Below are 12,954 nucleotides of genomic sequence, written 5' to 3'. Positions count from 1 at the left end.
TTCTTTTTTTCTTCTCCTTTTTTATTCTTTCTCTCTTTCTTTTTCTTATTTTCTTCTATTCTTTCTTTTTTTCTATTCCTTTTTTTATTCTTTCTCCCTTTCTTTTTCTTATTTTCTTCTATTCTTTCTTTTTTCTTTTCCTTTTTTTATTCTTTCTCTCTTTCTTTTTCTTATTTTCTTCTATTCTTTCTTTTTTTCTATTCCTTTTTTTATTCTTTCTCTTTCTTTTTCTTATTTTCTTCTATTCTTTCTTTTTTTCTTCTCCTTTTTTACATTTTTTCTCTCTTTCTTCCTTTACTTCTTTTTTTTTTAATTCTAAATTTAAACTTCCAAGTAATTTTGTTGCATTCAAAAAACAAAAAACAAAAAAAAAATCCATGAAATCGATTATTTCTAGTCTTGTGACAAAAAAAGTAATACGAGAAAATGGTAAGTTTTCTTTCTTTTATTTATTTATTTTTTCTCCTCTGCAGTTTTACCTCATAAAACCTATTAAAATATTTTTTTAAAAAACCCTAAAATATCCTTCTTTTTCTTCTTTATTTCTATTCTTTTTCTTTTTCTTTTTCTATTCTTTCTCTCATTCTTTTTCTCTTTATTTTTCTTTTCTCTTTTTTTCCACTTCTAGCTTTCTTCCTCTTATTTTTTTAGAGGAGGGGGGGGGGCTCTAAATTGAAAAAAGAAACTTCCAAGTTGTTTTGTTCCATTAGAAAAAAAAAAAGCCATAAAATCGATTATTTCTTGTCTTGTCACAAAAAGAAATGTGAGAAAGTGGCAAATTTTCTTTATTTAATTTTTTTTTCTCTTCTGCTGTTTCACTTTTCAAACTTAACACGCAAAGTTCAATAATTTATATCAACAGAAATGAAATGACGTTCGCTCCTGCTGATAATCAGGCCTACTGAAAAGATATTTTTTTTTTACAAAGGTGTCACCACTTATCAAGGCACAGAAGCCACTCGAGGATAAGGGTTAATGAGTGTACAGTGGTCAAAGCAAACATGCCATAGTAATCGTTAGTAGTGGAAATTTTGTAAATTGGTATACTTAAAGGGATGACTCATCAAGAATTTGTTTACATTGGACTTGAAGACGACCATATTGAAGTCAGTTGGAAAGCAAGATAATGGAACAGAGTTCCACAGGCGTGCAGTTCTAAGAAAGAAGCTTTTTTCATGAAATCTACATTTAGGTTTCGACACAGATAAAAAGTGGGGGAAATTATTGATAGTGGTTTCAGGTAGACGAGTGTTTTTTTTGTGAAAGTCAGGACAGGGAGGATCCGTAGATTGGAGCTTAAATGAGCACTAGCCATGAAAATAACGATAAAGCAGAGACAGGCTCGCAACGTCTCTTCTGTGGGCAAAAGGTTATAGGGAAGAGAAAAGTGCATCCCCCACTAAGCTACGAAGTCTATTTTGAACTCTGTCAAGGCAGGATAAGCTGCTCCTAGTAGGTCTTGCCCAGATGTGGCAACAGTACTCCATCCTTGGATGTACTTGGCTCTTATACAGGTAGAGAATTGCATCAGCAGTAAGATATCTACTGGAGCGGTAGAATGATCCCACCATTTTTCCAGCAGCCTTGGCAACAGATTTGATGTACAGTAGAACCCCGCAATATGGCATTAAAAATTTGTAACAAAATACAGTACAGGATATAATACACATGTATATAACCAAATAATATTATAAATAACTCCGTAGGGCAAGGCAAATACCATAACCAGGTCCGGAAAAACATTGTATTCCACATCATAACCTGAAAAAAAAATGTATCCTAGGGCCACCATATCCCGGGGCTCTACTGTACGTGTTCCATCTCAGATCAGAAGTAAAAGTCAGACCTAGAAGCTTGTCAAAACATGGAGCCATCAAGATACGAACCATTCATTTTGATTGATGTCAGATGAGGACCAGAGCGTTGATGATGGAAAACTAGAAGCTTTGTTTTAGATGGAGGTGACTCTGGCAAAGTGGATACCAATGTGCAGCTAAATTATTAATTGTTAACTATTCTGCACTTTCAATGTCAAAGGTTGTGAAACGTCATTACATGTTGACATGGACCCACCTGTTGCATGCAGAGACAGGAACAAAAAAAGGAATTTGACTCGCTTTTTTGTTAGTTGAAATAAAAGGCATTTATTCATGGTACTTTCTAACAATGAATTGCATTTTGTTTTAAAAGATTTTTAGTTCACTATGTAGTTGACAAAACTCTGCCATGTTGAACAAGTGCTGTAAAAGTCTGTTGTGTCTTCTCCTTGTTTTCCTGCTTTACAAGTTTTTTAAAATCTTTCTTTTTCTTTCCACTGCCATGTCTGCAGCTCCCCCAACAGCACACGGTCATTTAATCAATTTTTTTTTTGTTCAAAGTTTGGATTGCATCTTGTTTTAAAAGTTCCTCTCACACTGACTCAGGCTTCCAAATCCTCTGGTCACCCACGTGATTCTTTGCTGTCTCTGCACGCATGCTTATCTGTCACTTGCCGTGCAAGTATCTCCTTTTTTTCTCCTCACTTTTCTTTTCATTCTCTTCCTCCACTGTGACATCACCTCATTCACTGGCAAGGTCATTTGTATTTGTGTCATGTGTTGTTAAGTGTTGTGACATTATGTTGAATAAAGATGACGGCGAAGAATCAGTGCAGTTCCGATCTTGAGTGTTAAGTAATTTCTAGTAATAAAGATGATGGTGACGAATCAAATGCAGGTTCATGGCAGAGACGACGGTGAACTTTTTGAATCCAAAATTCGACAATTTTCATAGTAACTTTGGAAGCTTCTGATTGGTTGGTTATTATAACTTGTGGTTATAAAAACGATCGTCAAAATCATTAGTGGCATACTCTATTAGAAGTCAAAAACGTATGGTTGCTGCTGTTAAATGCGCATCAGAAGCTCTGTTACAAACGCTTGCTACTCCAAAATACAAATGGGATCAGTCTCTGAAAAAAAAAAAATAGGCAGCATCTTAATTGCATATAATCCACGAGAATTCTATGTTAGTTGGTGAGATCATTGAGGACAAAATTAACTGGACATCGCCATTTTTTTTTTTTTTTTTCTATTATTTGCCAGTTGACCATTTTTGAAGCAAGTGATTTTCGTACTCATTACAATCTTCTCTATGAAACATAGATCGACAACTCGATGCACTATCTTGGGGTCATGTCATATCTGTAGATAAACTTCCGCCGTGCATCTTGGAAGATCTTTTTTTTCTTTTAAACTCAACTTCACCCTAAACGAACCACATTGCCACTGAGATGTAAGAGGCTACTATTAATTAAGGACATTTTAAGTAGGGAGTTGAGCAAGGAGATGTCTATTCACGTTACATTTCAATTTCTGCAGATTTGTACAGCAAGAAACAGGGAGGGAATTCCGAAATCTAGCAGTACGAGGGAAGACAGCAGTACGAGGAAAGAGTAAAAGGTTTTCCAGTATCTGGGACCTCTGGAGTGAAGGGGTGAGATTTTGCTGCTTGTCAGATTAGTTGGAAGTATATATGTCAAGAGGCCACCAGTGCTATTTCATTGAAGCACATTCCATTAAAGTACTTATAAAATAATCACAGGAATGCAACAATGTGGTGATGGGACAGAGGTTGGAACTTGGTTGACAGTGCAGTACCTATTAGATTGAGGACTCTTTTTTTGGACTCTTTTTAGTAGAGAGAGACTAGTGGTTGATGCACCAGCTCAGATGTTGCAACAATACTCGATGCATGGGTGAATGATGGCTTTGTTAGGTGTGAGTATATTTCTAGCGCGGTAGAGGGAGCCTGCTTTCATGTGGTTCATCCTGCATGTAGTTGAATCTGAGTAAAGATTTTGGGGTAAACCAATGCCGACAAAATCCAGCAGCTCAAATGTTGATTTGTACAAACTATGTCCCTTAGCAACAGGGAAACTTGGTAATAAGGAAATCCTCTTATGTTTTTTGAATAATGTGAATGAAGAATTGACTGCACTCATAACACCCTCATATATATTAATAAAGTTTAGGAAAATGCGTAATGTCTCTACTTATATATAAAAGGCACTGTGTGTGTGTGTATGTGTGCGTGTATGTGTGTGTGTGAAAGAAAGTTTGTTCCTTATAGACTCTAAAACAGCTGGGCTGATGTTTTTGAAATCGCATACAGATGTACTTTATGTGTCTGAGAGTGTTCTTAAGTATTCTATCAGAATGCTTTGGTAGGTAGCAAAAATCAATAATCAAAAACAAAATCCTGTTAAAGAAGGAACAATCTGATTTTGACTAAAGTTAACACCCTTATACAACCTAACATCACAAGCGTATTTGAGAAGTTTTATCACCGCACAAGCAGAAGGGCACAGCGTATAAATTCAACAGTGAGTTCAAAATTAATATTTCTGTTTAGAGCCTGATTGAAGCATGATACTTGAGTTTTACATTTTAAACTTTAATTCAAGTCATTGTATAAAAATAATTTTATAAAATCAACAGAAGGTTCTTTACAGTGCAATACATGCTACAATGTATCGTGAACTAAGTCACTGAAGAGAGGCATGTGAAGCTTCTACGTGGTGCACTGCAGTGGGTCCCTGACTAGAGTAGGTAATCAATCGATTTGATTGAAAAATAGGAGATTTGACCGATTTTGATAAAAATAAAAGTATTGGAAGTGTTTAACATTCATTGATTCTCATTCAATCCCGGGCAACGTCGGGTTCCCTATTAATCAGTTATAGAGCTTATGTAAGTTTATGTTTGAACTATAGAGTAAGCAGTTGACTCTATATCTTCAGCTTATAACTCTTTCTCCCCTTCTCTCTCTTTTTTTCCCCTTCCTTCTCTCCCCCTCTACTTCTCTCTCGCTCCCTCACATACCATCCATGTGTATGATTAAACAGCTGAACTAATTTACCCACACAACTCGGATCAATTTATGAAAAGTTGCCTTTTATTCGATTGGATCGCCTGAACCCCGCTCTCCTCCCTGGACGCCTCTGATGATTACATGTATCTAATGTTTACTTATTGTCGATACTTATGTAAATCTATAATTCATTTGGTTGATTGCTGTGTTTTTTTTTTTTGTGTATTTTATTTAGCCTGTAGCGGACTGGTGATATATTATATATGTTACCCAGTCGTACAAAATAGGAAAAATGAATTGCCTTGAAAAAGAAATGAACAACGTGTTAAATTGAAATAAACGAACTAGGATTTATTTCACGAAGAAACAAATAAAAGAAAAGAGTACAGCACGCGTTTAGTTTGGTGTGCGTCTCATGCTGTTAGCTGGTGAGAGGGAAAGTCTATTGTTGTAGAGAGAGAGAGAGAGAGAGAGAGAGAGAGTCAATCAAGTTTGGCGCGCGTCTCTTGCTGTTAACTTGTGAGAAGGGAAGTCTATCATTGGAGAGAGAGAGAGAGAGAGAGAGAGAGAGAGAGAGAGAGAGAGAGAGAGAGAAAGTCAATCCAGTTTGGCGTGCGTCTCTCGCTGTTAACTTGTGAGAAGGGAAGTCTATCATTGTAGAGAGAGAGAGAGAGAGAGAGAGAGAGAGAGAGAGAGAGAGAGAGAGAGAGAGAGAAAGTCAATCCAGTTTGGCGTGCGTCTCTCACTGTTAGCTTGTGAGAAGGGAAGTCTATCATTGTAGAGAGAGAGAGAGAGAGAGAGAGAGAGAGAGAGAGAGAGAGAGAGAGAGAGAGAGAGAGAGAAAGTAAATCCAGTTTGGCGCGCGTCTCTCACTGTTAGCTTGTGAGAGGGAAAGTCTATTGTTGTAGAGAGAGAGAGAGAGAGAGAGAGAGAGAGAGAGAGAGAGAGATAGAGAGAGAAACTCAATCCAGTTTGGCGTGCGTCTCTCGCTGTTAGCTGGTGAGAAGGAAAGTCTGTTGTTGTAGAGAGAGAGAGAGAGAGAGAGAGAGAGAGAGAAAGTAAATCCAGTTTGGCGTGCGTCTCTCGCTATTAGCTGGTGAGAAGGAAAGTCTGTTGTTGTAGAGAGAGAGAGAGAGAGAGAGTGAGAAACTCAATCCAGTTTGGCGTGCGTCTCTCGCTGTTAGCTGGTGAGAAGGAAAGTCTATTGTTGGGCGAGAAAGTAAATCTAGACCATGGAGATAGAAAGTGTGTAAGGTGTACGTACTGTCTGTTGACTCTTGCCCCACACATAGTAGCAGGGGACATGAAGCGCACCCCAAAGGGAGCGGTCGGTCTGTCGACCGCTCAGGTCGAGAGCCGAATCGAAAAGAAGGAAAAAGCTTAGGTCTCTTGCTTTTATAGTTGTTTCCGGTGTCCTTCGCGCATGTGTGGATTTCCTTTCAAGAGAAGTGACGTTGCCCATGTGTGCGTACGTGTGCACGTATGTGTGTACATTAGCATGTGTGTGTATGCACATGAATGTGAGTGTATGTACGTGAACATGAATATATGTACGTGTGTGTATGTGCGTGCGTATGTTTGTGTGCGTGTATGTGTATGACAAGAAAAGTGGCTTGAAATGTGAACGCGTGTTTTTGTGTACGACTAGAAAAGGCTTGCACAAGCCGCTTATCTTGATTGATTGACCCACTTATATAAGCGAGGAAAATGCGAATGCGTGCGGGTTTGTATAAAATACATTATTTCACATTTGTTAATAGTAGTTGCGTGATGCCCTTCTTATCTTGTTGGTTATCGAGTTCTTTTGTTCAGTAAATAATGTCCTTCTCGCTCTCTAATGACTGAGCTCACTGACAAGGATTCATTTATCAAACTTTTTCACCTTGAACTCATGATCAGGCACTGTCAACTAAGCTCCAACTTCTGTCTCATCACCACAACATTGCATCCCTGTGCCTGCTTTATTGGAATGTGCTTCGACAAGCTCATCACACTTGTGTCTCCTCAACATACATACTCCCTCCCAAAAACTGCTTAGCAGCAAAATCCTACCCCTTCATACTGAGGTCCCTAGATGCCGGAAAGACTTCTATTCTTAATAAGCTTCTTCTCTTGGGCTGCTAGATACTGGAATTCCTTCCCTGTTCTCTGTTTCACAGACATGCAGAAGTTTTTTGTTTTTTTTACTCACGTTCACCCCTAACAAGGCATATCACCACTTGGACGTAAGGGGTTACTATTTGGGATCATGCCTAAGACAAATTAACAAGATGTTGGTTTACGTTACATTTGAATTTCTGCATATCAGTACAGACAGGGAAGCAGGTAGCAGGAAGGGAATTCCAAAGTCTAGCTGTTCGAGGGAAGAAACTATTAGAATAGAAAGCTTTCTGGCATTTAGGGACCTCAACACTGAAGGGGTGTGATTTTAGTGCTAAGCAGGTTTGTCGGGGATATGTACGTTAAGGGGGCACAAGTGCAACGGGTTCATCAGAACACATTCCACTAAAATATTTGTAAAACCGGCACAGAGATGCAACATTGCAGCCATGGAACAGAGGTTGGGGCTTAGTTGACAACATGGAGCCTATCAGATTGAAAACTCTTTTCTGGACCCTATCCAAGAGGGAGAGGCTAGTGGTAGATGCACCAGCCCAGATGTAACAATAATCTCCATCTATGGGCGAATGATGGCTTTGTAAAGGTACAGGAAACTCTCAGATGTGAGTAGTTTTCTAGCTCGATAGAGGGAACCCACCTTCTTTGCAGCAGCCTTTGCAATGTCCTCAATGTATTTGTTCCAGTTCATATTGCCTGCAAATGTTAGGCTGAGCATTTGAAGGAAAAAAGGGTAGTGTTTTATTTGTCAGGGGTATAGGCAGTTGGAGAGACGTCTTATAACTGTTAAAGTTGAAATGTAATGTTAACCAACATCTCGCTCATCTCCTTACATAGTCCCCTGTAAACATGGTTGCAAATAGTAGCCCTTTACATTCCAAGTAACAATATGCTTTGTTTGAGGATGAACATGAATTAAAAAAATATAATTACATGATACGATATTACTTAATACAGGCTGCGTCACGGGAAACGGATGTTTTTAGAACGCTCCTTGCTTTCCTTGAGTAAGGGACAGGGAGTGAGAAAGGTAGTCTTTAAACCTGCTTAAGATGACGTTTAGTTTGTTGTTATTTGTTTAAACATGTTAAAAACATCCGTTTCCTGTGACTCACCCTCTATAATCAGATCCTTCTCATGAGAAAAAATCCAGATCATCCCAAATGGTTGTACATCCAAACAATATGATATTAATTCAGGTGTGCCTTAAGGGTCAATCTTTGGACCTTTATTATTTTTGATATTCATAATGACCTCTCGGATAAAATTGTGTCCTAGATGGGTGTATTTGCTGATGACACAATACTCTGCAACAGACATGAGGGGAAAACGAATGTACACATAACTAAAGCAACAGTAGAAAACTACCTTCAGTCTGTAGTGGAATGGAGCCGTAAATGGATGGTAACATTCGATGCTACTAAGACTAAGCTGCATTCCTTTAGCAATTACAAGGAATATTTTCATTCACTCACTGCGATGACGAATAATACTAGAGCTAAAAGCTCATCATTCAAACCCTTTTGCTCAACAATCACAGGAAACATGAATTAGAACAAACAATAAGACATTGCCAAGGCTGCTGCAAAGAAGGTTGGCTCACTCTACGGTGCTAGAAAACTTCTCACACCTGATAGTATCCTATGCATTTATAAGGCATCTATCACTACTCTCTTGCTCTTTGACAGGATCCCAAAAAGAGTCTCCAATCTAATAGGTTCTGCACTGTCAACCAAACTCCAACCTCTGTCCCATCGCCACAATGTTATATTTCTGCACCTGTTTTCCAAGTATTTCAATGGAATGTGCTCCAGTGTACTTGTACCACTTGTGTCCCTTCAAGCAACAAAATCCCACCTCTTCACTGTCAAGGTTCCTATATGTCGGAATGCTTTCTACTCTAATAGTTTTTTCCTTCAAATTGCAAGACTTTGGAATTCCCTCCATGTTTCCTGCTTCCCTAACATACAAAAATTTAAGTGTAATATGAACAGACACTACTCAATTCCCTACTAAAAGTCTCCCTATAGGCACAGTCTTACATCGTAGCCCCTTACATCCAAGTGGCAATATGCATTTGTTAACCCTGACCCCCGATTTGTGTTTTAATGACGTTTAGTAACGTCAACATTTTGTGAGATCGTCATTTTCATGACGTCACCCAGTGTGAACGGGACAAAATAACAAGCAGTAGTATATAGGTTACTTATACAGTATAAGAATCGTGCTATCGTTGGAATCGTCTGGGCGGTTTACAGAAAACCCTGAAAGTGTTGAACAAAAGTTTTGTGGTTTAAAAAAAAATTTTTCACAAAAATGCTGGCCATTTTTTTTAACAAAACGTATATTATTATTGAATTAGTTTGGAATTATTTTGGAATTAGCTTGGAATTATTTTGGAATTATTATTGAATTATTTTGGAAATATTTTAGAATTAGTTTGGAATTAGTTTGGAATTAGTTTGGAATTATTTTGGAATTATTTTGGAAATGAGTAAATTGTATGATTTTTTTATTTAATTATTTGGACTGTCATCCTCATCTTTTAGTTGTTGTTTTTCATGATGTTTCGGCCAATTATTCCTCAGGCATTCGTCAGGGATAGGAATGTCGAATCCTCCAACTACATCCCCAGCAATTGCTGCCTTCAAACTAATTCAATAATATAATAATCCGTACGGACCCGATAATTGGAAGAACAATTGGATTTACAAGACCAAAAAATCCAACCTTGATTGCCCTTTGGGTCCCGTAGTGCAATGGATAGAGATGCGGAATATCTACGATTCCAGATGAGCATTGTCTAGAGGTAGCGGTTTCAATCCCACCCAAAGCTGGTCAGAGGATTAGTTGATCAAACTGTGGTGCGATGACAACAGCTATTGAAGTAATTGCTGTGGATGGAGGATTCGGCATTCCTGTTCCATTATGGTTAACCTGATGAAAGCCAGAGAAATAATTGGCTAAAACGTTCAAAGGCTGTAAATGACCAAGATCGCTTTCATTCTCTCTTCTCTGATCTTGAGCACATGATGCAATGGAGAAAGAGGTGGCTGGTTTATTTTAATGCATCTAAAACAAAGCTTCTATCTTTACATCATCAATGCTCTGATCCTCATCTGGCATCAATTGAAATGAATGGCTCTCATCTTGGAGAGGCTTCATGTTTTGGCAAGCTTTGTGATCTGACCTTCAGTCCTGATCTGAAATGGAGCACATACATCAAATCTGTTGCCAAGGTTGCTGGAAAAATGGTGGGATCATTCTACCGCTCCAGTAGATATCTCATTGCCGATTCAAATCTCTACCTGTATAAAAAGACAAGTATATCCTAGGATAGAATACTGTTGCTATATCTAGGCAAGAGCTGCCAGAAGCAGCTTATCCTGCCTTGACAGAGTTCAAAATAGACTTCGTAGCCTAGTAGGGGATGCTCTTTTCTCTACCCTGCAACCTCTTTCGCACAGAAGAAATGTTAGTGCTCTATTGTTATATTCATAGCAACTGTTTGTCTGAGCTCGAATCTTGACAAACTTTCACAAAAAACACTTGTCTAGCTCAAAACACTATCAATAACTTCCCCCACTCTTTATCTGTGCCTAAACCGAAACGTTGCTTCCATGAACAAAGCTTCTTTATTAGAACTGAACGCCTGTGGAACTCCTTCCTGTTTTCCTGCTTTCCAACTGACTACAAAATAGTAGTCTTCAAGTCCAATGTGAACAAGTTCTTGATGAGCCGTCCCCTTAAGTAGTTCAATTTACCAAGTTTCCACTACTAACGATTACTAGGATATTGCCCCATTGACTATCATACGTCTATTAACCCTTATCCTCGAGTGACCTCTTGGCTTTGATAAGTGGTGACTCCTATGTAAAAAAAAAAAATAGAAAGAAAATTAAGATTCAAATCAAGAAATAAAAAAACAATCATTGTAAGGTAAGTTTCATGAATATTTATTTTTTGAGTAACAAACAACTGAGAACAAACAAGATTGAGGGGAGGGTTTTTTAAATTCTTTTTTATTTTTTGTTGAAATCAACATAAATGTTTAGATTTTTTTATAGCAAAAAAAAAAATGATAGCAAAGAAATCTTTTTTTTATGATTTTTTGTATTAGGGTTAAGGTGCTCAGCATTTTGGTACCTTCTGGTGTTTTTTGTAAACCGCTCAAACGATGATAGCACAGTCTTCATACTGCAATAGTACAGAGTTTCTTTAATGAAATGACTGTTATCAGTCACAATGATAGAAATTAATACACCGAAATGCAATGGCTATTACTATAGAAGCGCTGTTAGTGGAAATTAAAAAAATCAGTCTAAAATAATGAAATTCATGGTTATTACATACCATATGCAGTAAATTTTAATACAAAAAGATTAATATGAATGTTAAGAACTTAAAAAAAAATGAAAGAAATAGATTTCCAAATAATTTTTTCTGTTAATGTTAAGGTACTTAGTGTTACAACACCTTCCAGCTTTTTTGTAAACCACCTGAATGACTTTGACAATTTTTTTTTTAAAGCAACCCTGCTGTTTTAACAAGGTCGGCGACCCTGGCTCTCCAAATTATAGAGCCATGGTAATCTCAGAAAGACAAGTAAAGACAGTAGTTTCTTGTTGCTTACCATTTTGATTCGGGTGGGGTGGCGGGTATGTCCCCCAGTGAGTTAAATGCGCTCTCAGATACGAAACTGGAAATTTCTACGACTCGGCATACAGCAATGCTGGAGTCTCCCAGGGGTCCATCCTGGGCCCAACTCTCTTTCTGATCTACATCAATGATCTCCCAAAACACATACTTAGATCATTCATTGACATTTATGCTGACGACACTACCATCTATGACAACACATCAAAGGCCATAAATAACTAAGTTCTCTCTGATTCTCTCTCCTCTGATCTTGAGCGTGTGTTACAAGGGGGGAAAAGGTGGGTAGTTACTTTTAATATATCTAAAACAAAGCTTCTATCTTTACATCATCAATGCTCTGATCCTCATCTGGCATCAATTGAAATGGATGGTGCTCGTCTTGGGGAGACTCCATGTTTTGACAAGCTTCTGGGCTTGACTTTTACTCCTGATCTGAAATGGAACACATACATTAAATTTGTTATCAAAGTTGCTGGAAAAATTGTGGGATCCTTCTACCGCTTCAGTAGATATCTCACTGCTGATGCAATTCTCTATCTATATAAGAGCCAAGTACATTCAAGGATGGAGTACTGTTGCCACATCTGGGTAGGAGCTGCTAGAAGCAGTTTATCTTGCCTGGACAGAGTTCAAAATAGACATCGTAGCTTAGTGGAGGATGCCCTCTTTTCTTTCCTGCAACCTCTTTCCCTCAGAAGAGACGCTGCAAGCCTGTCTTTGTTTTATCGTTATTTCCATGGCAAGTGCTCGCCTGAGCTCCAATCTTTGGTCCCCACTCGCCAACCTTTCATGAAAAACACCCATTTAGCTGAAACCACTGTCAATAATTTTCCCCACTCTTTATCGGTGCCTAAATCAAAACGTAGATTCCATGAACAAAGCTTCTTTCTTAGAACTACATGCCTGTGGAACTCTTTTCCATTTGCCTGCTTCCCAGCTGACTACAACTTGGTTGTCTTCAAGTTCAACATAAACAAATTCTTGACGAACTGCCTCCTTAAGTAATCCAATTTACCAAATTCCCATTACTAACGATGACAATATTATCCCATTGACTACTGCACGTTCTATAACCCTTATCCTCGAGTGGCCTCAAGGCCTTGATAGGTGGTGACTCCAATGTAAAAAAAAAAAAAAATAGCCTTCTCAAATGATCCTCCATCTGGTACTGGCCAAGCTCAGCATTGCTTAACTTCAGTGATTTGGCAAGAACTGGTGTGTCGACATGATTGTGCTGTTTCGACAATAGCATGATCCACTGTACAAATCCTGTAATTAGTCATTTTCCTCATTTAATTTTTATTTTTTGCAAATAACATAGCACCT

General features: G+C 38.1%; 1 protein-coding gene across 3 annotated transcripts in view; it reads right to left on the bottom strand.

Moving 5' to 3' along the window:
- LOC145255843 (serine/threonine/tyrosine-interacting-like protein 1) overlaps positions 1-12,954 on the bottom strand; it is a 74,343-nt gene that overhangs the window by 16,821 nt on the left and 44,568 nt on the right. For 2 of the 3 annotated variants that reach the window (XM_080114583.1, XM_080114586.1), the window contains exon 10: positions 2,118-2,950. The exons of the other annotated variant lie outside the window; for it this stretch is intronic. The gene's annotated coding sequence lies outside the window, so the exon portion shown is untranslated. Of the gene's footprint in view, positions 1-2,117; positions 2,951-12,954 lie in introns of those variants that run through there. 3 annotated transcript variants of the gene reach the window in all.

This window comes from Euprymna scolopes, chromosome 31 (genome assembly GCF_053919585.1).
Source record: "Euprymna scolopes isolate OS-2025 chromosome 31, ASM5391958v1, whole genome shotgun sequence".
NCBI classification, from domain to species: domain Eukaryota; kingdom Metazoa; phylum Mollusca; class Cephalopoda; order Sepiida; family Sepiolidae; genus Euprymna; species Euprymna scolopes.
This window is presented reverse-complemented; position numbering and strand designations above follow the sequence as displayed.